Here is a 22,903-nt window from a genome sequence, read left to right on the forward strand (position 1 = left end):
TAGTGAGTGGAAGGACCCTGCCTTGTGCCCGGGCACCAAAGGCCGCCGCCATCTATTCTGCCGAGCTGGGGAGGAGGTGGAACTGCTGAGGGACTGGGCAGCTCTGCTGGAGCTGGGTTTTCGGAGGCTGCCCCTGTCCCCAGCACTTGCGCTGTGAGGCCCTGGCTTCTTGGTGGAGGTTGGCACTAGGCGTCTGTCCAGCGTGCCCTGCTCCGGGTCTGACCGTCCACACCACGCGTGCCGTTGGACTTGGGCTTTCATGGCCAAGAGGTGGCCTCTGTCCCTCCCCGGGGCTTTGGAGTCGTGTGGGCCTGGAAGGGACTGTCCCTTTCCCCTCAGTCTCGTCTCCCTGTGCCCGTCCTGGGCTTCAGAGGGACAGTTGTCCTGTGAGCTCAGCAGGCCTGCGCTGTGGCCGTCAGGGGGTTGCCATATCGTCATCTTCTCGGATGGGCGCCGGCGGCTCGGCCTGCTGAGGGGACAGTGCCCACTACTCCTGGGTGGACATGCCTGGGTGGAGGCCAGCTCCCACCTCAGGCAGAAGTTTCGCAAGCCGCAAGGCCGTGAAGGGGCTAGTACGTGTGACTGGAGGACCTTGTGTCTGAGGACCTGTGCCCACGCTGCTCCAGGCACCAGGGGACACAGTCCATAGGTACAGCTTGGAGGACGCAGGGTAGGACAGGGAGCTGTGCGCTGACCCCGGGCGGTCACAGGAGGTGTGAGGGAAAACCCGGAGGAGGCGGGACACGCACCAGCAGGCCCCTGGACGGGAGGCCACAGACAGAGGGGGACACCCCAGCAGAGGGTGTGAGGGGGGAGGCCGAGGTGGCTGCTAGCAGCCAATCAAGGTGAACACAGGGCCAGGACTGGGGCTGGGGGAGGTCTGCTGTCCCCAGGGAGCAGCTTGGTAGTGAGAGCTCTGGAGGAGGGGGGCCTCCAGCTGTGTGACCCTGGATCCGTCACTTTACCTCTCTGAGCCTTCGGTTCCTCATCCACAGGGATGAGGATGGCAACGGTGGCCTGCCCCAGGTGGCTGCCAGGCCTCAGTCTAGATGTGAGCATGCTTATATGTGGGGGCTGCTGTCCCTCCCTGCCTCCACACAGCGGTTGTTCCCGCTGTGTGACACCTTATCAGCTACGGACCACTAGTGAGCAGAGAGGGATGTTCCTCCGGGGTTTTTGACCTTGGCTTTGCCTGTGGGCAGAACTCCTGGCTGCCGCTGCTTTGCGCCTGGAGACTGCTTGCCTGGGCCGCTGCCCCTTCCTGGGGAACTGGCTTCCCCGTGGCCCGAAGCCGCTGTTGGTTCAGTGCTGGAGGCCTGGAAAGTCGGGATGGTGTGTGTCCACTGTGACCTGCCCCAGTGCTGGCTGCTCCCCTCTGGGCTGGTCTGGCCGGGTTCCCTTCCCTGCGCGGCAGAGTTTGGTCCCAGAGGAAGGGACGGGAGCCCGGCTTCTCTGGACCAGTGGCCCCTGAAGGCTGCTTCACATTCAGTTCCGGTCAGCAAATATTGACCGAGGACTGCTGTGTGCCCGGCCGGGGGGAGGCCCCCGGGTCCTGGAGGGGAGCCACGTGCCGGCTGTGCCCTCTGGGAGTCCTTGTCCACGACCTGTTGGTTCTGACCTGCTCAGGGTTGGCCCCAGCAGCTGCGCCGTGACAGCCTCCCGCCCAGGCCAGGGACATGTGGCTGCAGAGGGCTGTGGGGGGCTGTGGGGCAGGTATTAGGACAGGCGTCTGCAGGGCTGGCTCTGAGCCTGGCCCGAGGGTGGGCCACACGCATGCAGACACCCAGCCTCATGGCTTGGTGCCCCTGGGCCTGGCAGAGGTTGCCCCTTTGGGGGACAGATGCCTGGGCCCAGGGAAGAAGTCCTGTCCTGGAGGTAGGGCTTCCGGATGTCGGTCCCCAGCCAGCAGGGCCCTTGCCCACAAGGCTGTCAGGGCCGCCCACATCCCTGGCCCTGGCTTCCAGGTCCTGGCCCATCAGTCTTGGCAGTGACTCAGCTGCGGGCCTTGTGAGTGGAGATGGCAAGGGCAGGGGCTTTCAGGTGGGTCCCCCTGCTGCCTTCCGGGTGGCATCTGCTGTCCTTAGGGCTGAGCTGACCTAGGCAGGGCAGTGGGCTCTGCCCCGCCGGGGACCCTGCAGCAGCCTGGACCTCCAGACTCTCGTGGGTGGCGGCCTCAGGGTGTCACCGCTCACCAGTGTGGTGATGATTATTATTTTGGTCTTTTTTCCAAAAAAAGGCGAGAGTGCCCGTTGACGGCATTGGGTGCCGTTCCCAGCCGAGGGCTGGCGAAGTCAGGGGGAGCTCTTCCACCAGAAATCCGCGCTCAGAGGCTGGGATTTGGGGAAACAGAACCGGCAGGGTTTTTTCCTTCCTTCCCAGGCACTCCGTATTATTAAGACACTCTGTCTTATAAGGGATGCTGGATAATTAATCCTGTGGCGAGGCAGCAGCAACAAGCGTTCGAATATATTTAAATAATGAGGAAGTTCTTTAATGTGGACCCGTAAAATAATTGTGGGCTGGTGGCACGAGAAAGAGACGGTCTGTATTTATTGAAATGGACTTTTCCCCTTCGGAAGATGGGGTTTTCTTTTGTGTACACACACACACACTCACACACACACACACACACCCAGACACACACAGCACCAGCCAGAACCCTGCTTAAGTCCTCTCTCCCTTTCCAGTGGAAAAGAGTCAATTATGCCTTGTGGTCGATTTCCAAAAACCACTTTTGATTGTGTGATTTCGTTTCACTGGAGAGCGCTCCCGTTAGCCCCTGAGCGACCAGACAGGGGAAAGGCCCTCACTAAATATCTGGGCGAGACTCTCAGCCACTGAGAATATTGACAGCAATCAGAAATTCCGCGGCTGTTGAAACTTTGCCTCTAATTGAACTGGGAAAGGTAAACCTAGATTCAGGGCTCTGCACGCTATAATTGCAATAATTTAATTTAGCTATTTAACCTGTAATTCAGTGGTATTTATTAAGGAGCATGGGAGAAAATGAGGCCATTAGGAGCCAGAGATGAATACATTGAAATGAAAATGAACACTTCTAACTGCCAGTTGACCTTCGGTTTGTAGCAGTTTTTATTAGGCTGGTCACGGTAATTACCAGGACGTGAATCAGGGAGGAAAAGTGAATAATTCAGTAATGAACATTTTTATTCATTATCTCACATTTTCAGGAAGCAGACAAGTATCGCAAAAGTATCAGCAATGCTCTGTTTGTTTTTTAAAAGATGATGGTTTGTGGACAGTGGCCCCGTGCGAAGCATCATTCGGTGGCTTGGGGGGCAGGGTGAGGTAGGCTGGCATGTCATCAGGGCCGGCGTGCTTTTGGGGTGCGCCCAGGGAGACGGCATCACAGATAGCCTGGGAGGAACAAGGAGAGTCAGCACCCGCCGGCCCCAGCCGGGCTAGGTTTTCCCCAAACGACGGGTACATGGAAAGTTTTCTTGATGTGCTGGCCATGGGTGGGGGAAGGAGGTGTCCTCAGGATGTGAGGGGTAGCCCCAAACTGGCCCCAAGGTGACTGTGAACCAACGCAGTGTTGGGAGGGCTGGGGATGTGACTGGGAACATGAAGCGAGAGCTTTTGTATACTTTGACCCAGGAATTCTACTCCCAGGATGCCAGGAACACTAACCAGGGAGATGCATAAAAACATGCACCCACCACATTGTCTTTAGAAGAGTGGAAAACTGGATGCTAGTAGATTCTGGCAGGAAGAGAATGTGGAATGGACCATGTGCAGGACATGGGAGGGAACATTACACAGCAGGGAAAAAGAATGATGTAGCAGCTTTTCTAGAGATGGGGGAAGTGTCAGCAGAGAATAGAACAAATCAAACCGTGTGAGGTCTGAGTGGACCTGTCTGAATCCAAGAGGGTTCAAAAGGGAACCTCAACACTTTAACAGACGTTACATTGGTCATTTGCTTCTTCCTCTGAATCCTCATCTGTATCTGTTTCTGCAAGAAGGAAGTAATCCTTGAAAATCAGAAAGTGCAGTGACATTGACCTTTGGAGGTGACTTTTGCCAATGGGAGAGCGGTTTCCAGGGGGGCGCGCTGCACTGCACCGGCAGCCTCTGCCAAGCCTGCATTTCATCAGCTCCTTCTTCCTCTTCCCAGAAAACCCTTCAGCCTTAGAGGTAACAGGGGGATACGCTCTAAAGACACCCGTGTCAGCGGGCTGTGATGGATGGCTTCTCAGCGCTGCTCAGCACCTCTGTGCATTGGGAGGTATCTTCTGCTTATTGGTATTATTTCCATACCCTGCTGGGAGCTCCAAATGGGGAGTCTGCCTCCTCTCCTGGGCCCCGGGTACATGGCCAGGAGTGGGGACGCTTGCTGAGGATGGGCCCCCCACGCCCACTGTTGAACTGATGGCCCTGGTCTCTGAGCCTCCTCCACTCTGGCTGTCCGCCCGTCTCTGCTTCTGGTCATTTCCATTCAGATAGAGACGTTAGGAGTAATCATATTCTATTCATGCAGCTAGGGAGAGCGGGAGTGGGGCGTGTATCTTGGTGTTGTCAGAAGGACCTCATTAGATACGCAGATAATTCTGCCCCCTGCCCCCCAGCAAGGTCTTCATTTCCTCCCTGGAGAGGCCCTCGCCACCCTCTGACACCCAGACAGGCTGGAGGCTTGCCTTCTGGAAAAAAAAGAATTGCTCTTTCCAATTTTCAATTTTCCAACTTCACTCATTTCTTTATTAAGTGCACTGTGGATATTGGAGAGAAAGAAAGAAAACGACAGTTCCGCCCTGAATTCAGAGCCTGGGACCCTGCTTCGCATAGTGAGTTCAGCAGATGAGCAAGAGAGGGGCGACCAGGGGTCTTTGGGCTCCAGGGTGGTTCCTGGCGCAGCTGGGCCCCTGTCCAGTGTCCTTCTGCCCCAGGGACCTCTCATCTGACCACTTCCTTGCTTCCGACCTGCCACACCTGCTGTATCCCATGGCTGTGCCCTAAAACCAGGTGCTTATCAGCAAAACTCCTGAGAAGGGCACGGGCTAGGGCGCAGGAGGACCGGCCTTTGGCTTCTGGTTCTGGTTTTAGGCCTTGGTTCATTCACCTGTGAATTCCTGAGCTTCTGTAGGCAAAGCCCTGGGCCCTCAGGCCAGCTTCCCAGGACAAGCCCTCCCGCCGCCCCGTCCAGGCCAGCCTCGGTTCTGCGAAGGTTCTCTTGGTGGCCGTAAGACCCTCCCCGTTAGGGAGGAGCTAAGCAACCTTGGATGGGGAGACACCTGGGAGATGACCAAATGAAAGCCTGGCTCTTGAGGCATCTCCTGTGGCCTTAGAGAGCATCACCCCCCACGGGGCTCCTGTTTATTTGCAGGCAACGCGAGACCCCTGTTCATCTCCCTGTCCTGGACGGCAGACACGCCCTCTGACCAGGCCCACGTCTCCTGGAGCGCAGCTGACCTCCCTGGGGCTTGAGAGCACTTGTCCCTCCAGCTGGGGACAGGGCACCATCAGGGAAGCTGAACTGCTGCCCAGCGAGGGCCCCTGTGGGAAGGCCAGGGCCTGGACCTCTCCTTCCTTGGAAACTCGTTGGGGGCCACGCTTGGCCATGGTGGTTGTTGAGAGGGTGTGGAGTGGTCTCCCTGCAGGATGGCTGGCCCGCTTGGTGCAGTGGGAAGGGAGAAGGCAGGACATCGAGGCCTTGGTGCTGGGGATCAGGTCACCTCCCCTCCCCCCAGTTTTTAGGGTGCCGAGGAGGGTATCGCGGCTGGCGACCCCCAGGCGCAGGATGCCACGGATCTCGCCGGCTCCTGCAGAGGAACTTTGGAACCTTTCCTCCCCGGTTGCCTGGTTACAAGATGATCTGTCACGTGTTCCCCGAGAAGGGGGTTTGGCTGGGGCGATGCAGTCGCGGGTGGGGGCGCCGGGAGATAGTGTCTGCTGTTGGGAAAGCAGCGAATACATTCGATCATATCAAATCCCCATTTATATTGCACCGGACAGCCTCACTGCCCAGCTGCCCTCGAAGCCTCGGACCGCTGGGGCTTTTTTGATGCATGAATGAAGACTGGGAAGTGGGCCAGGACTTGGCTCCTGGGCTTCTTCATCATTTATTAGCTTCTAGTTTTAATTGTTTCGCGACTTCTTTCCAGATATTTATCTAGGAAGAATTGTCAGTTCTTGCTGCGCCCCACAGACGCGCGGGGCAGGCGCCGAGTGCAGAATTTTAACGGCTCTTCTGGGCAGCAGGCAGGAGGGCTGTCTCAGGAGACTCCGGCAGGCGTTGGTTGAGCACCTACTAAGTGTCAGACAGTGGTTTGAGGTGACGGCATGCAGGGATGAATGGTGAATTTGAGGGCTTCTGTAGTACAGGCCTTGGGCTGCATGGGAGCTCTGTGGCCTCAAGCAGATCGCTCTACCTCTCTGAGTCTTGGACCCTGTATCTTGGATCCAGGGTGGACAAGCTTTTAGCGGTTACGGGATACACTGAGACACTTGGCAGGTGCGCACTGAGGGTGGGCTGTTGTTTTGTGGGTGACCCGCACAAAGGGTCCTGGTTGTGGGGTGTGGGTTGGAGTAGGGTAAGGGCAGGACACTGCAGTGCCATTTGGCTTATGTTCTAGTCTCTGTGAGGCAGGAGTCCTGGGGAGCCCCAGAGAGGAGGCCTGGGGAGTAGTGGGGTGCCACTCGTGTCCTTCCTTTCCTCTAGAGGATCCCGGGGTCAGAGTGGCCCACAGTGGTGCTCAGCTGGTTTTCCTGGAACACAGCTTGGTTTTGCTTCAGGGGATTTTTCGTCCTCCCGTCACCTGAGTGCAACTGGAGTCTGAAGACCCGAGTCCTTGACCTGTGTGACCTTTCTTGCATTGGGTGGCCTCTGTTTCCCCTTCGTACACTCTTGGGAGAGGGCTCTGGATCACGAGGGCTCCCTGGTGGAGAGCCAGGGCCTGCTGGGCCCGACTTTACTGGTGGCCTTTTGTTCCATGATTGGGGTGACTTCAGGCAATGACGCTCCTGGGCCCTGGCTCCTCCCACGGGAGCCGCAGTCGATGGACTTGCTGTGGGGATGTGACAGGTGCCCGTCTGCAGGGCTGCCAGCTCCGGTGGGGTTGTCATTGTGGCGGGCAGTCTGTGCCCTGGTGAGGAAGGCGGCTCTTGAGCCTGTCTCCAGGCCCGAGGCCTAGCTCCTCCCTGTCTGTAGGACCAGCCACCTGCACCCTTGGAATCTCTTTTCTCCCCAGCATGACAGGAATTTCACACGGAGGGACGGGTTCAGAGACACTGAGCACCTTGCCTGGGGTCACCCAGCTAATAACTGCAGACACCCTTTGGGGCACACGGGACAACACTGGACGGGGCTCTGAATGACCCAGGGGGCAGAAGCTGGGGAAGGGCAGGGTGCTTGCCGTGCCCACCAGGCCTTCTGGCACTGCCCACCCTGTGGATGTTTGTCTGGGAGCCCAGTTCTTTGGCCGACTGTCCCAACAGATCTGTCTGGGGTCAGGATTGCTGTGCTGCTCAGCCCTGCAGAGGGCAGATGGTCCCGGACAGTGCCCTGCCACCCCTGGGCTTCTGGATTCCACTTCTCCCTCCTGTTGCGGGGAGAACCATGGTGAGGATCTGCCCTTCCCTGGTGGCACGTGCACCTTGGGAAGTGGCTGCACTTCAGGTCGCTGCGGGGGGCGTGGGGGGGTGGGGGTGGAGTGGGTGGAGGTGGGGGGTGTTGATTGGCAGGAACCGTCCAAACCCCAGCTCCTGAATTCCAGTTGGCCAGCATCGAGGCCAAGGAAACAGCTGGATCTCATGGGCTCCAAGGAGGATTGGGACGACTCAGGCAGGAGGTGGTGGATACCAGATCGCCATGTGTCAGCTGGCTTTTGGGCAGGAGGTTAAACACCCATTTTGACCCGGGAGGTTGGAGAGGCAGATCTCTTCTGAAACTGGCCCCAAATGGATTGAAACAAGACGATGATGACCATCCACGAAGCAGTGGTGCTGTCGAATGCCCCCCGTGGCCTGGACTCGGTCCTGACCGCTGTGTCTTCACCCCACGTTTCATCTTAGGCTTGGCTAGGGTCGTTTATTTTAGGCTTTTAGAAGGGAAACATTTTTCTAGAAAAGAGTGGGGTGAGCGCGGGGAGGTCAGCGCTCTGCAGCCGGAATCTGAGTTCTCCAGCACGATGCGCCTAGCGATGGTTATTGTTCCCCAGAAAAGCACGTCCCTTTTCTTCCTCGCTTTTAACATTCTGCCCTTGGCATCTGCTCCAGGCATTGTGGACGAGGGAGTCTGCGTCCTGACAATGGGTTAAAGCAAGCACTTATTGAAAAGCATTCTCTACTTAATTACATTTCCTTCTTCTGGAAGCTATTTTAATTTTTTTTTATAATCACATGTTAATTGTGTATTAGCGGGGCCTTTCTGATTAGTTGAAAACATAATGAAACCTTTGTAAACAACACAGAGAGAGGAAAGAAAGGCGAATGTGTGAAACAGAGACAGTGGTGAGGAGCCAGTTCTCAGAGGCCGAAATAACTACCTTGCTCTGTGCCAGGGAGGGGCGGAAACTGTACCTGGAAGTCCCCTGGGTGAATAACGACTCCCCGGGGCAGGGCCGAGCGGCCCTGCTGATCAGCAGTGAAGCTGGGTTTGCTCACCAGTGGTCCTGAGACAGGACCCTTGCAGTCCCACCCACTCATTCGCTCACTCACTCACTCATGTCCTTGGACCATTGAATAACTTCCTCTATCGAGCACCGACCAGTCTCTCCATGCATGGTCTGGAGTCTTCCCTCCATGCTCAAGACAGGTATTATCCCATTTGTGGATAAAGAGACTGGAGGTCAGAGTGGAACTCACGCATTCAAGTTTAGCCAAGTTTGGGGAGCTGAGTGGATCTACCCCAGCCCCAGCCCAGTGGGGTTCTGAGGCCGCTGTGTCCCTTCCCATCTCACTTTCACAGGGATCCCAGACACCTGGTACCAGTCAGGCCCACAAGAGGGGGAAGGAGCCGGCCGGGCTGGGCCTGTGTGTGTAGCAGAGTGGGTGAAAGGTGGCATGCTGCTGTCCCCAGAACATGCCGGCTTTGTTTCATTTTCTGCTCTTAACGAGAGCCACGTTTCTGTCTTAGAGCCCCAGCCCTGGTTTCCAGGCCCTATTGTGGTGAGCGGCCCCAGGGCCCTGCTCTGTTCCCCATTTAAAGGGCTGGGCTTACAGGGGTTTTGCAGTTCCCAGGCTGTTATTAGGGAAGCGTGGCTGGGGCGCTTAAAATGAAAGTGCTACTGTGTGGAGAGCCAGGTTCACCGCGCGCACTCCAAGGAGACGCTGCCAAGACGGTATCATGAGCAGCCGCCAAGCAAAACACGCGCTCCGTCCAGAGCAGCCGGCTCCCTTCTGCAAATAGGGGAAAAATTGACTTTCTGATTTGGAGTGTTTCTACAACTAGGAAGACTCACTCCAGCGATTGTTCTAAAAATATTCCAGAGGCAGCACGTTCTCCGAGGCCTCGGGACGCTCAGCAACCCTTAATTGTGCTTTTTATGTAATCTCCCTGGATGGTGTGGGCTTTGTGTTTTTTTCCAGTCACTTAAGTCTGCATGGTCATCCCCGGCGCGCCCCACCCCACCCCACTCACAGTGTGGCTGTGGCCTCTGAGAGTGGCGCACGCAGCAGAAATGGGGTGTTTATCTCTTTGACTTCAGGAAGTGTGTTTGGGTTTGGTGTCCTGCAGCCACGTTGCGAGCTGAATCTAGGGCAGCCCTGACATCTCTGGCCTTCACACCCAGAGGATCTGGGTGGCGGTGGGCCGGGGCAGGAGTACCCACTGATGGACTGGTCTGCTCCCTTCGCCTGTTCGGCTCCCCTTCTTTGCAACACTCCCTCCCTGGGAGCCCCAGAGCCCAGAGTCCTGGGCCACTCTGGAATGCAGAGGACCTCTGCCCCATGAGTGCCTGGGTGCCACAGTGCCTCCATGGGCCAAAGTGGAGGTGTGGGCCCAGCTGGCCCCCGTGCTCACCTCCCTCTCCCCTCTCCTCCTCCTCCTCTCTCCTCCCACTCCCCTCACTCCCCAGTCTTGCTTTCTCTTTCAGTCTCTTTTGCTGGGCTCAAGGGCAGTGTCCACAAGGAGACCAGGATTGAAGTGGAACTCCTAGCTCAGGGCAGCTCACCCCCTGGGCTGGGGATACTTAGGGCTGTGGGGGGTGTCCTGCTCATTGGGCAATGTTAAGCAGCTCTCTGGCCTCTACCCAGTACATGCTAGGGGCTCCCCAGTTGTGACAATCGAAAATGTCTCCAGACATCAATCAGAGTCCCTTAGAGGGTTCCACCGAGACCCCGTGGTCTGGGGTGTTCCATCGTTATGTGTAGGAAAGAGCAATAACAGCAAGACCTGGAATTTGAGAATGAAGTCCACCCTGAAATTTTACCTCCAAAGCATGTTTTAAGAGGACATTACAGGATGACCCTGTTGTGAGGGTGACCTCCATGTGACCTGTGTGACATGCTGTCCCTGGGGGGCGGGTGACTATACCTTCAGATAATCCAGTACTTTTCCTCTAACACATCCCCTATGCTGGGCTCCGGGGGCAGCTCTGCCAGACTGGTTTTGGCTGGTTATGGTGATGGACACTTCTGAGGACTTGGCCAGGAGACTGGGTCATGGCCACCCTCCCCTCTTTCCTTCCTTCCTTCTGCTTCCTTCCTTCCTTGGAGACTGACTGATTGATCGATTGCTCAGTGTCGGGCGTTGGACCCAGCCTGTCCCCCGGCAAGCGCCTCTTCAGTGACACGTGCTGGGACCATTTACAGGCATCGTGTTGTGTGGTTTCCATGTCGACTCATTCCGGGGGCACCTCGGAAGGGCGGGTGCCAGAGGTCACTGCACCCGTCTGTAGACCCATCTTGGAGAAACCTGCGACGGGGTGGTCGGCAGGTTGTGGCTGGCTTCCTCGGAACACCACGTGACTGAACGTGATTCCCGGGCTCAGCCCAAACCCAGGCCTCTGCTGGCCGCGCTCCGCCAGCTGGCCAGCCACGCCAGGCTCCAGGCACTGCAGACGTTTGGAATTCATGGGGCTCCCCCTCCCTGGGCTGCTGGGCTTCAGGTTCTCTGGAGCAGCCCCGACAGCGCCCGCCTGAGCCTCCTGGCTGCAGTTCCCCACCCCGCGCCACGCCTCCTTTGTCAGCAGCTGGGCACCCACGGCCCCTTGCTCGTTCCCTCCTGCCCTCTAGTGCCACCCGTGAGGCCCAGTGCCGGGAGGACCCACTGTCTCAGCTGCTGTGGGTCCCAAGCCAGAGCTGGGGCCATGGTGGGGTCTAACCACTGGACTGCCCAGCCTCAGAGCCGGCTGGTAGTACTTGCCCGGGCTCTGTGAGCGGGCCTGGCTGCCATCGCCGGCTGCCCCGTGTCACCCCCCCACCATGAGATGCCACACACCCATGCTACATTTTTGCGTGGACCTGTGTTCAGCCTCCTCCGTACCCCCATGGTGCTGTTGGCACACCTCCGAGTCCTGATTCTGGAACCGTGCATCCGGGCACCCGGAAACTTGCACAGCAGCAGGCTGTGCCTGGCGAGGATGACCACGGCCCGGCTGCCGGCAGCGGGCTGGAGGAAGCTTGGCACCATGGCAGAGGCAAAGTGCCGCAGAAGTGCCGCAGGTTTTTTCATATGGAAATGTGAAATAATGGGGTGATTAAATAGAGCTGTATATTAAAGTACATCTGACATTAGAATTACCATAATGTGCTGTAGCCTTAGGCTGAGTACTTTATTTGCCATCTGCGTCGGCCCCAAATCCCCCGGGGAAGCGCTAAAATATTCTGAATAAACTCAGCTCGAGTTCTTATTGAGAGTAAAATACCATTTGTGGCACGTCGTATTGATTCGTCTTAATTGTGGTGCAGAAAAGAACATTCACTGGCTGATGACTTTTGTGCTTGGTGACAAGCTGGCCGGAGTCACTCTAACACTGCGGTTGGTTAACCTGGGCAGACGGGCCGCCGAGGCCGGGCAGGCACCTGGGCTCCAGGCTGAAGCTGCAGCGCCACCCCCTGCCCCTGCCCAGGGCCGGCGCAGGCACAGCTGGGGCTCCTTGCCAGCCCCCTGCTCTCCTGGAGGGACTTGAGGGTGGAGGGCGGGCGCCCCTTTGGGGGCAAGGAAATTCATGCTGTACCCCTGCAGGCGCCTCCCCGTGTCCGGCTTCGTCATCTCCCAGCAAGGCAGGAGCATGGGTCAGCTGTGGAAAGAGGGCCATTGCCCCAGCCTCTGGCTCGACAGATGCACTGTGCATGCTCAAGGAAACAAAAAGAGACATGGGAGAGAGAGAGAGAGAGAGAGAGAGAGGTGGGAGAGATGCCACCAGGCAAAGCCAAGCTTGACTGGTCATTGCAGGGTGGCCATGGGACCTGGTGATGCTCCCTTAAGCCCTCCGGGGGGAAGGTGCTCGCAGGACGCTTTAGAGATGCGAGCCACTGGGCGTAAACACCTGGTGGAGCAAACAGCGCTCCCCCCATTCTCGAGGTCCAGTTTTTACCCTATAATTGCCTATCATTATACACAATTTAAATATTCAAACATCCTGCACAAACCCTGGGCTAGCGTGTTTTTATTACAAATTCAGAACAAGGGAATAACCTTTAACTTCAGAGACAAATGAGACAAATTTACAAGTGCATATCTGCTGTTTTCTTGTGCTTTATCAATCCCTGCGGACCGGAACACTTTTGCTATAACACCACTCTGAACAATATACATATATTACTACTTGTTTGTAGTGAGTCGGTAATGAGTCCCCTCTGCATTCGCTAACCTATATAACTCGGCGTCGAGGCTCTCCATAACGTCAATTATCTCCTCACAGCTAAACGTACACTCCATTAAAACGAGATTTACTGCCCCGGCCGTACTTCTTGGGGTGGAAAGTGGAGATTTTTGTGGATTTAAGGAAAGGAGGGCTGCAGGCCGGCCTGCGAAGGAAGTGGTAGATTACGGAGAAGGGGGACTTCCTGTGTGGCCGGGGAGGAGGCTGAGCTCCCACGTGAGGCCAAGACACATGTGTGTGCGCGCGCCCGTTCGAGGTGCCCGCTCCCCCTCCTCTGCTCATCATCTCCTAATTCACCCCTTTTTGTCCATTCAGTGATAAGGGTGGTTTGCTGCATGCTTCTTGGTCGCACTGGGAGGCCATTACTGTCCCCAGAGTTCTAGAAACATCTCTGAACCTTCCATGTGGGGTGGGGTGGGGTGGGGGAGCCAAACCACCCAGTGAGTTCATCTGCCAATCCCCCAAGCCCCTGGGAGAGTGTCGGCCCTTGCAGGGAAGCAGATTTCAGGGGAATGCCATCTCTTTTGCTGAAGACGACGGATACTTCTTCCGGTGAATCTGAGCCCCTTGTTCAGGGGGAGGAGGTGCTCTGAAGACTTGAGAGATGGGCTGGAGCTCTCTCTGAGTGCTTCAGTTGAGTAACCACATGTGAGGCCGCCCTGGGCACCCGGACCTGCCCACTGCTCTTCCATCTCACTGACAAACACTGCCGTTTTTCTCCCTATGCTGAGATGCCCCACGGTCAGCAATTTCGCTTTGTTTTGGGGTTGGGTGTCTATTTCCTGAGCCTGAAACTGCACACCTGGTCTGACCACAGAATTGAGCAGTTGAAATAAAGACTGTTTTGGGAAACCTGGGGTGCACGGGGACTGCAGCTGTGGTTCAGTTTGAATACTTCTCTGTTCCACGAAGAGCCTGGACCACACTGTTCCTGAAGGTGGATTCACAGTCCTCTGGTATTCAGATGAGAAGCTTGCTGGAATTGTTGAACTCCTGCTTGAGAGGACGATAGAAAAGCCACTGCCTAGGATCATGGTCTTCACACTGTGTTCTAAGTTTCATTGGTTTATGTCGCATGGCTTCACTGTTTGCGCAGAGTGGGTCTGGTTGGAAGCAGAGTTCTGAAGGGTTCACCAGCATTCTTCTGTTGTGCTGAGATTTTGTGAGACTTCAGGGAGGTCTTGAAGGTGGGCTTGAACATCTTTATTATCTTTTTTTTCATTTTTAATGTGGAAGTTTTCACTGGGATGGAATGTACAGCTATTGGAATTTTTTTTTTTTTCCCCGTATCCAGCCAAGTTTCTTAACCCGGCTCCAGACCCTCACACTGATTCCAGGGCCTCTCTTTGAATCTAGGCTCCTCCCTCCAGGCCTCTGTGTGGTGTTTTTCTCTGCCCCGTATGCCCTTTCCCTTCCTTCCCTGCACAATGGACTCGTTCCTGCTGAGCTGGGCTCAGAGTCCCCCCCTTGGGGCATCTGGTCCTCCAGGATGTTGGTCTCTCCCTCCTGGGTCCATTGCATATTGCACTCCTGGTTTGTGACCAAATGGCTTCAACCCTTCCTAGATACATGTGTCCCAAATCCTGAGCTTCTGTACTAGGCTTCGGGCTGCATGAGGGCAGCCTTGAGTTTCTGGGGCCCGCTGCACAGAGGGTCCCAGCGTCTGCAGAGGGAGGGAGGGAAAGAGATGCACGTGAGTAAAAGATGCTGAGAATTTGCTGTCACCATTTATTTCCATAGTGGTACCTGGATCGCAAGAGGAAGTGTGGCCTTGAGCTGTCCTCATACTCCTCCCCAAGTGAGAACCCCTGGGAGCAGGACGCACCTGCACATGTAGCCTACTTTAGGAGCGTGAGCTTGGGGGTCGAGGACAGCCCTGCACTGAGGCCCTGTGGTGGCCTGGCCAGCACTGGAGGGAAGCCCTTCAGAACTGCATGGAGCAGCTGCTGTGTCCCCCGTCTTTGTGTCAACCTTTGTGCAGCAGGGTGTCCTGCAGTTGTGGGCTCAGGCAGCCTCCACCTTGGGGCCTCTCCTTCCTCTTAGGTGTGCACAGCTTGGACATCAACTCTGTGTCGTTGCCTGCTGCCTCCTCCCTGGGTGCCCTGAAGTCCTGCTGCAGCTCTGGTTCTATCTTGGGGTTCTGTGTCCCGTCCACTGCTTAGCCTGACCCCCACCTGTGGCCTCCTGGAGGGGAGGCGAGCAGGACTTGCTTCAGGCACACCTGGGCATACCTGGCGATGCCAGGCTCTTGGTTGGAGGCTGTTAGTTGAGGGCTTTTCTTCCAGCCTCAGTTAACTCCAGGCAGGTGGAGCCACGCAGGTCAGCCCTGCCAAGCAGGTCTTGTCCAGGCAAATGGGCATCGCCAGGCACTGTGGGGCTGACCGCGGCTCCTCGTGCGTAAGATCTCTTCCTTCTCGGCCCTTGATCCTGTGGCTGGGCTCCCTGTCACACTCTTCTGACCCTGGGCCTGGGCTCCCTGTCCCACTCTTCTGACCCTGGGCCTGGGCTCCCTGTCCCACTCTTCTGACCCTGGGGCTGGGCCTCCCTGTCCTGTTCTCCAGATCCTGTAGCTGGGCCCCTGTCCCACTGTCTTGATCCTGTGGCTGGGCTTCCCTGTCCTAAAGCTGGGCCTCCCTGACCTGCTTTCTCTGGTGTCCATGGGTGCTGGTGGAATGGTTGGACATGGCTGAGCTGGGCTCCTCTCAAGGCCAGTGACAGCAGAGTTGTCAGTCCCTGTGCGAGGGGGCAGCCAGCTGTGTGTCCAGATGCAGTACTGGCCCCAGGTCCGTCTGGCTGGGTATGAGTGCTGTTCTGCCACTTAACCCATGACACCCTGTGCCCCTCGCCTTGTCTCTGATGATGGAAAGTGTGGATTCACACTCCCTGGAGTGCCACCTGACGCTCAGGCCATTTCAAAAACCCAGTGCTGCCTTGTGATCCGAATGAAGGGGGTCTGGACACAGCGCTCTGGGAATAGACAGGGGTGTGTGCTTGAGTTGGATCTGGAAGGAGGTTTTGCAGGTAGAGAATAGAAGACAGGTATTTCAGGCAGCAGGAACTGGCAAGGGCTTGGAGGGATGAAAATGGACAGCCCAAAGAGAGGGGCCTCAGAGAGGGCGTGGCCAGGGTGTGATGGGTGGAGGCCGCAGGATGGCGTCTGGGCAGTGGGGCTGCATCAGCTCTGGGGCTCAGGGAGCTAGCTGGCTCTTCTGCAGGGGTAGTGGCAGAGGTGGGGGCATTTTTTCTTGTTCTGGTCAGTGTCACTTGGGATCCTGGTATGCTCCTGTGGTTGGAATGCCGCTGCCCAGAGGCTGCGTGGTGCTAGGCAGGTCCCATGCCTTGGTGCCCAGGAAGAGGGGCCGTTTGCTGAGAGGGCTGAACTGAGCCGTGCCTGGGGCTGACCTGGTGTGGAGGGCAGGGCTGACTGTAGACTCAGGGTTCGCTGTGCCTGGGTGGGTGCCCTTGTCCTGGTGGTGATGCCTTCAATGACATTGACCACGGAAAACACCCGGAACACAAAGTGCAGGTGTTTCCTGCATCTTCCTGTGTGGCCTCCTGCGCACCCAGGGTCCACTGCCTGGGGACCCCATTTCAAGTACTTCACCAGGATGATTCCGCATCCCACAACATATAAGCCCCAGTGTTGCCTTCACCATACAGATGGGGACCCTGAAGCTCCTTCAGTCCAGCCATGTGGCCAAAGTGTCCTGGCTTCAAAGTGAATCTGGAGGGAATGTGGGGTCCCGCTGGCAAATCCAAGGAGCACACCAAGCTGCAGGACTCTCATTACTATAGGCCAGTTATGAAGCACTTGGGCCTCAGTCACCACACTGGGGAGGGTCCTAGCCGTCAATAAAACCAGCTCAGTCCTGTCCTCAAGGAGCCTGGAATCCAGCCAGAAGATGAATTTTAGATGGATAATCCAAGGCCAGTAATGTCTTCTTGAGTTTCCTTTGTTTCTTTTATAAATGGCGACAATGTGTGTAGTTCTTGGGATCGTGAATGAGGAGCCAAGCAGGTCAGAAGCCCAACATAGTACAGGCTCCAAGCCCCCAATCCAGCCGAGCCCTTGAATCTCTCCTCTCTGCACACTGAGCTTCCCCTAGTACCACCCCAAATTTCCATTAAATGACTGAGCTGGTTATTAGGTGCTCCCTGTCTACCTTGGACTGCAAGGTGCATCCCCAGCCAGGCGCATCCCCAGCCAGGCACCTCACACACACAGCAGACTCGGCTCCCGCTTGTCCCGTGAGAGAATGACAGGCAGGTATAGTCACTGAGCTCAGCAGGACACAGCGCTACTGAGTGTACTGGCCTTGTCTGTTGTGATCAATGGACTTAGGTGTGCTGGTGTCCACAAACAGTAGAGAGGCTCAGGCGCACTTGATTTGGTGATGGCTGTCTGGAGCATGGCGATCCAGAGGATTCCAGGCCTGGAGGGAGAGTGCGGGGATGGATTGGTGATGTCTGCCACAGGCACTGGCTTTGGGGAGTGGATCTGTTCTCTCATTGGGGAGCAGATCCCTCAGTCCTAGTCCCACAGTTACTGCCACCACAGCACCAGCACCCTCTCGGGACCACTTGTGAAAGATTTTTTTTCTTCTAAAATAGCTGCAACTATTACTTTCCCATGAGTCAGTCAGCTTGATTTCATGAGTTATTGTAGTTCTAACTCCCAAACAGCACGTCTTGACACTTTGGTTAGCACTTGAGCTGGAATGAGAGGTAAAACACCAAAGCATACAGTTTCCCTTGCCCCGGGATCCTTTGGCTCCGGGGGCTCCGAGTCTGCACAGAGACTCTGGACCCACCTTTTATCTCAGCAGTGTAACAGCAGGAGCTCCTCTGGTCAGGAGTGTGGCCTTGGTTGGACGCCTCATCTCTTCCAGCCCTCAGCTTCAGAGGTCACTGGGGTGAGGTCTTCTGTGTGCTCAGCTCGGGGACAGCTCAGGGAGTGGATTTATTGTACTCGTCACTGCAGCTCCACTTGCTGCTGAGGAGGGCTGAGATTGGACGGGACGCATTCGGGGTGAGCAGCGGTGCCTGCCGATTCTATGGATGACAAGGCCCAGGAATAGTGCAAACGTGAAGCTTCGTAGACTCCAAGGCACTCAGTCGATGTTTTCTTTCTGACAGATGGTTTTCATTTTTGTTTGTTTTTTGCGGAGTTAGGGATTGAACTCTGGGCCTCCTGCATCGGCCTGTGCTCTCCCACTGAGCCACACCTTTCATGAGCAGCCGTAGATTCTAGAGGACGATTAAGCACTCAGCTTGCAAAACCAGCCTTGTCTTTGGTCCAGTATCCTGGTCATCCTGAAGGCCAGAATGGGAAGAAAGCTGCCTCTGGGCCTTCTGGGGCCTGGCTTCTTGGCCCTAGACTCAGCCACCTCAGTATCTTATGACCCTCTCCCCTGTCTGTCCCCCAAGTGGCATATGGCACCCAGTGGGCTTTCTGGCTCTGAGAAATGACTCCACTTCTTCTCTCTGGGGTCAAGGCCTGTGGTGGACTTGACTGGGGTCCATCCAAGGGTAATCAGTGCCCTTCACACAGTACAATGGTGGACCCCTGTCCTGACGTCTACTGTGATAGAGGACAGGGAATCCTTCCGGTGGCAGGTCCTGTGTGCTGGAGGCAAGGGGGTCCTGCTGGGGGCCCCTGAAGGGGGCCGTGGCCTGGCTGCATTCTGGCTGCATGAACTTGCTTTGCTAGCCTCCGTGTCCTCGTGCCAGCAGGGCCAGGTCCTTGCCTGGCCTCCCTCTGAGGTGGTGGTGAGCAGTGATGAGCTAATGCGGTGGAAAGGCCCCATCAGGTGCAGAATGCTCTGCAGCCTGTAGAGGGGCCACAAGGCCCAGAACCGATCCTCTCCGGCAGCCTGGGCCACTGAATCTCTCGCAGGGCAAATGCCCTTCCATTTGGTATCAGTTGGCCTGGAGGGCCAGCACTCTCAATTATGGCCTATTCATTGAATAATGATTCAATTAAAGGTATGCTTTTTATGGAACACCCTGATGCCTTTATTGGTCTTACTAGAGTAGCTGGCATCATGAGGAGGAACCATTATTTCAATGCACATAAAACAGAGTCTGGGACCCGAGGGAGAGCAGCATTCCAATGCAGGAGTCCAGTTGCCTGTTGGTTCCCAACGTCACCATAAAAAAATCACGTTTCCTCAGCGTTTGCAAGTTTCTACTTCCCGGGAACCTCTACTACATGAGGCAGGCTGCATTAAAATTCCTCCAGGGTTTTATTACTGCCAGAGCCGCACTGAAAGCCATCCCTGAACCACGCACCACCAGGCACAGGATGGAAAACAAAACCGCAAAGAGTGAACCCCTCCCTGCACCCGCTGCGTGGCGATGCGTGATTTACAGGGACAGCATCTCATTCATGCCCCAGCCCTCTAGCGAGGCAGGTGTGTGATTTGTGTTCTACTGATGAGGAAATCAAGGCTCAGAGGGGTTAGGTGACTTGCTTGGCAGCACCTGTCTGGGAAGAGGGCAGAGGTATTAAGCAAATGCTGCTGTCCAGGACTCTGGTAACCAAGAGGTCACGGGGAGGGTTTTGCATTTGAGAGAGATGCCAAGGGGATCACTTTAGAGTCAGTAGAACCAAGAAGATCCAGTGTCGGCTTCTGCCAGAGGGCACTAGAAAGGTCCGAGAGATGAGGGCGGAAGGAAGCCAGCAGATGAAGAGCTGGGCCCTGAGTTCTGAATTGCCCTGTGCCATTCCACGAGCAAAATGCAGCTGCTATTTCCAGGTCTGTAGGCCAGGTTCGATGTTTCTGGGTAAACCACTTCTAAACAGTCTAGGCCTTGACCTGTCTCTGTTGGAGCCATGGTGGGAGTGGGTCCTGTCTGGGACACCAGCAAAGAACTCGCCTTGAGCTACAGTTCTGCCTCCAACTCCCTCAGGTGGCCTGAGCTCAAGGAGGGGTTGGTGCAGGGCGTGTTTGATCTCAGGAAGGGGAATGGGCAGGCCCAGAGTCGGAATCAGCCTGCTATCTAAGGGTCTACCGCTGCATTTGTGGTTTTTTTTTTTAAGAAAATTGAGTTTTTGAATACATTTTGAAAACATTCAGAGTGGCTCTTCAAAGACTTTCTGGTATTCTGGCCTTAGAAGTGAGAGTCCCGTGTTCAGGACCACTTGTGGCAGGAGATAACCAGGAAGTCATTTTATTAAAAAAAGAATGAGGGTGTCAAAGGAGTTGTCTAGGGAGGGCCTCGAGGGCTGGGAGAGCCTCAGACGGTCAGGTGCTGTCAGATCCCAGGGAGGCCACTGCCTGTGGTCAGCCTTGCTGTTCACACAGGGGGTCTTCCAATCAGAGTGGGTCAGGGGGCTCTGGTAAGAAAGAACTTACCCTGGCATGACAGATGGCCCGAGATCCCACTTGTAAACAGAGCTCTTTGCTACCTCACGGTGAATTATGGACAGGTAAATTCCTCCTGAAGCTGGAGTTTTAGAAGTGTCCTTTTTTTTTTTTTTTTTTAAACAAGAAGTGGAAACATCTGAGCTTTTTAGAACATGCAGCTACATGTTTCTCAGCAGTTGCCATTTTGAGGTTTTAAAAAATGTAATCGGCCATTTCGGCCTCCAGGCAGTCTTCATCGCCCTGCCTAGGACCTCTGCATCTTCCTCTGAAATTCCCCACTAGCCACAGAACTTTCTAGGAAATGCGTAGCCACCAGATCAAGAAACAGGAAGTGCTTTGGAGCTACCTAAGGAAGCGGAGATGATGGAGAAGAGATGTGGGGAGGGAAGTCCAGATGAAAACCAGGCAGAGAACCACAGTGGCCGTGGGCCATCAACCCTTGAGTTAGATTGGACGAAGCTGGGGAAGGGTTCTGACATGCCTTTTAATTTGAAGATCTGTGACCTCGGTGGACGTGGCACTTCATTTGTGTTATTAGCTCCTGGGTCTGAAAAGGACTTTCATTTATCTTCTCATTTATTGCTTACTTAGAAGAGCCCCCTAAGTATGGTTTCTGGCTGTCTGTCTCATGAGCTGTCTGAGGTATGATGTCCACTTCCCCGGAGAAGCCGATGCCCCCTCTGCTAGTGGCCTGCAGAAAGGGTGGGGGTGTCTGTGGCCCGACAATGAGCATCATGGCCATTCGGGCCTTTCTACCCTCTTCCAGGTGGGGGACATTCCCTTAGGGGGTGTGATAGGGACAGAGTCACTCAGACACTCTGGGAGAGGGAAAAGGCCCCAACACCCTGGAGAAGAAAATAGCCTTGGAAGTTCTCCCTGAGCTATTTTAAAGGCGAGGCGAGGCTGAGCCTCAGAATTCTGTCCTGCCCCTCCCTGCCTCTGGTCTTCTCTCCACCAAACAGACACAAAGTGAGAGTGCACTATGGCATAATCCCCGAGGCACGTAAAAGCACGTCCCGGTTTCCAGTGCCAGGTGTCCCATCGGGTTGGTTCTGCAGTCTGGGGAGTCTGTGCCCAGCCCGTTGGGCAGCTTCTGCAACACTGCCCATGGGGGGTGTGTCGGGAGGTCCTCGACCCTTGGATGCTGGCAAGGCTAATTTGTGAGAGAGGCACACGCAAGACCGAATCCCTCTGGTGGAATTCAGGGCCACGTGCCTTGTGCCTTTTAAAGATGGTTTCTGAAGGATAGTTAAGGCAGCTACAAGCTCTGCTAAGGCTGCTCCCTCCAGGAACATAATTAGTGGGTGTAAAACAAAAACACGCTCTGCGCGGGATTTCAGAGTCCTTAAGTCGAGGGGTGGAGCAGCCAAGATGGGGATTGCTTTGTCTACTCCCCCCGTGTGGCCTTCCTGATGTGGGCGCGATGACAACGAGCATGTCTGGCCTCACCAGCGTGCCTGACTTTAAAATCTGCGTTAGATTTTCCAGGTTCAGGAAAGTTTGAATAAAACAAAAGGAGCTTTTCAAGACTGCAGTGGCGACGTCTTGTACCTGGTCTGGGATGGGATTCCTGTTCTTTTTTCCTTCCCGGCTGGTGCATCTGATGATGGAATATGGCCTGTCCGCGCCTGTCTCACTTGTGTAAAGCGTTAACAGGGGCTCCGGTCGGCAGAGCAGCCAGATTCAGCAGAGGTCGAGGAGGCCGGCTGTGAGAAGGTTCCAGATGAAAGGTTCAGCCTCCATTTTGTGACTGCCTCAATGATGGACAAAGACGGTGACATTTTGGCTCAGTGCCACCAGAGTCCACTTACAGTTTGCTACCCATATCACTGGAGCCAGTTCTGACAAATCAACCTTTACAGTGGTTCATCCTGATGGCCTGTCAGGCGTGGCGTGGCCTTTCATTCCTTAGTATTCTGGTACTCCTCGAGGTCAGTGTCCTGAAGGGGCCCATGGAAGCTGAATTCCACACCACATCTGGGGCCTGGCCTGTGCATGAGGACACTAGGCAGGGACAGCTGTTGGGTCTCTGCAGCACTTTATATAGGCTGTTTCAACTGCACAGTGCTTTCTGCAGGGACACTGGTGTGGGAAACACAGGGATTTCCTATGGCTAAATGGCAAACGTTGCAAAGATATCGCAACCATCTCTCCTCAAGAAAAAAAAAAATTTCTTTGCAATTACCTTGAATCAAATATTGTCTGAATCAGTGTTTCCCATGGTGGAGAGGTGATTTTGCTCTGCAGGGGACAAATGGTGTGTCTGGAGATATTTTTTGGTCTCCACTCAGAAGGAGGGGTGCTCCCCACAATACCAAGACTGCCCTGCTCCCACCCCAACAAAGAATCATTGGGGTCTAATGTCAATAGGGTTTGGGTTAAGAAACCCCAGTCTAGATTGCCTTATATGGTTGAGCTTTGGCCTAGCTGTTTTTCCCAGTCCACTGTTTTCTGATTCCATTAAAATAAGGCTTTCTTCTGGGCACACTTTCATCTGGTTTCTGAGATAAGGAGAAAAGCACCTTGAGGACAGGCAAAAGCCAGGCTACAGAGTGGAAGGAACTTGTTGAGATCCAGTTACCAGGGCGCCCTGTGCACAGATCTGACTTCTTCAGTGCCCAGCCAGGTGGGAAGAGCAAAGCCAGGCCTGCCCAGAAGTGGCCCTGCAGCCTCTTGTGGGAGCACAGGGCTCTTGGTCTGCTGACTGCCTCCAGGTTAGTGGCCCCTTGGTGCCCATGCCCCCTGCCA

The 22,903-nt window shown here is 55.4% G+C and overlaps 1 protein-coding gene across 4 annotated transcripts in view; it reads left to right on the forward strand.

The window, feature by feature from the left end:
* Bcl11b (BCL11 transcription factor B) overlaps positions 1–22,903 on the forward strand; it is a 91,084-nt gene that overhangs the window by 61,262 nt on the left and 6,919 nt on the right. The window lies entirely within an intron of this gene.

The sequence above is a fragment of the Marmota flaviventris genome, chromosome 2, assembly GCF_047511675.1.
Source record: "Marmota flaviventris isolate mMarFla1 chromosome 2, mMarFla1.hap1, whole genome shotgun sequence".
Taxonomy (NCBI): Eukaryota; Metazoa; Chordata; class Mammalia; order Rodentia; family Sciuridae; genus Marmota; species Marmota flaviventris.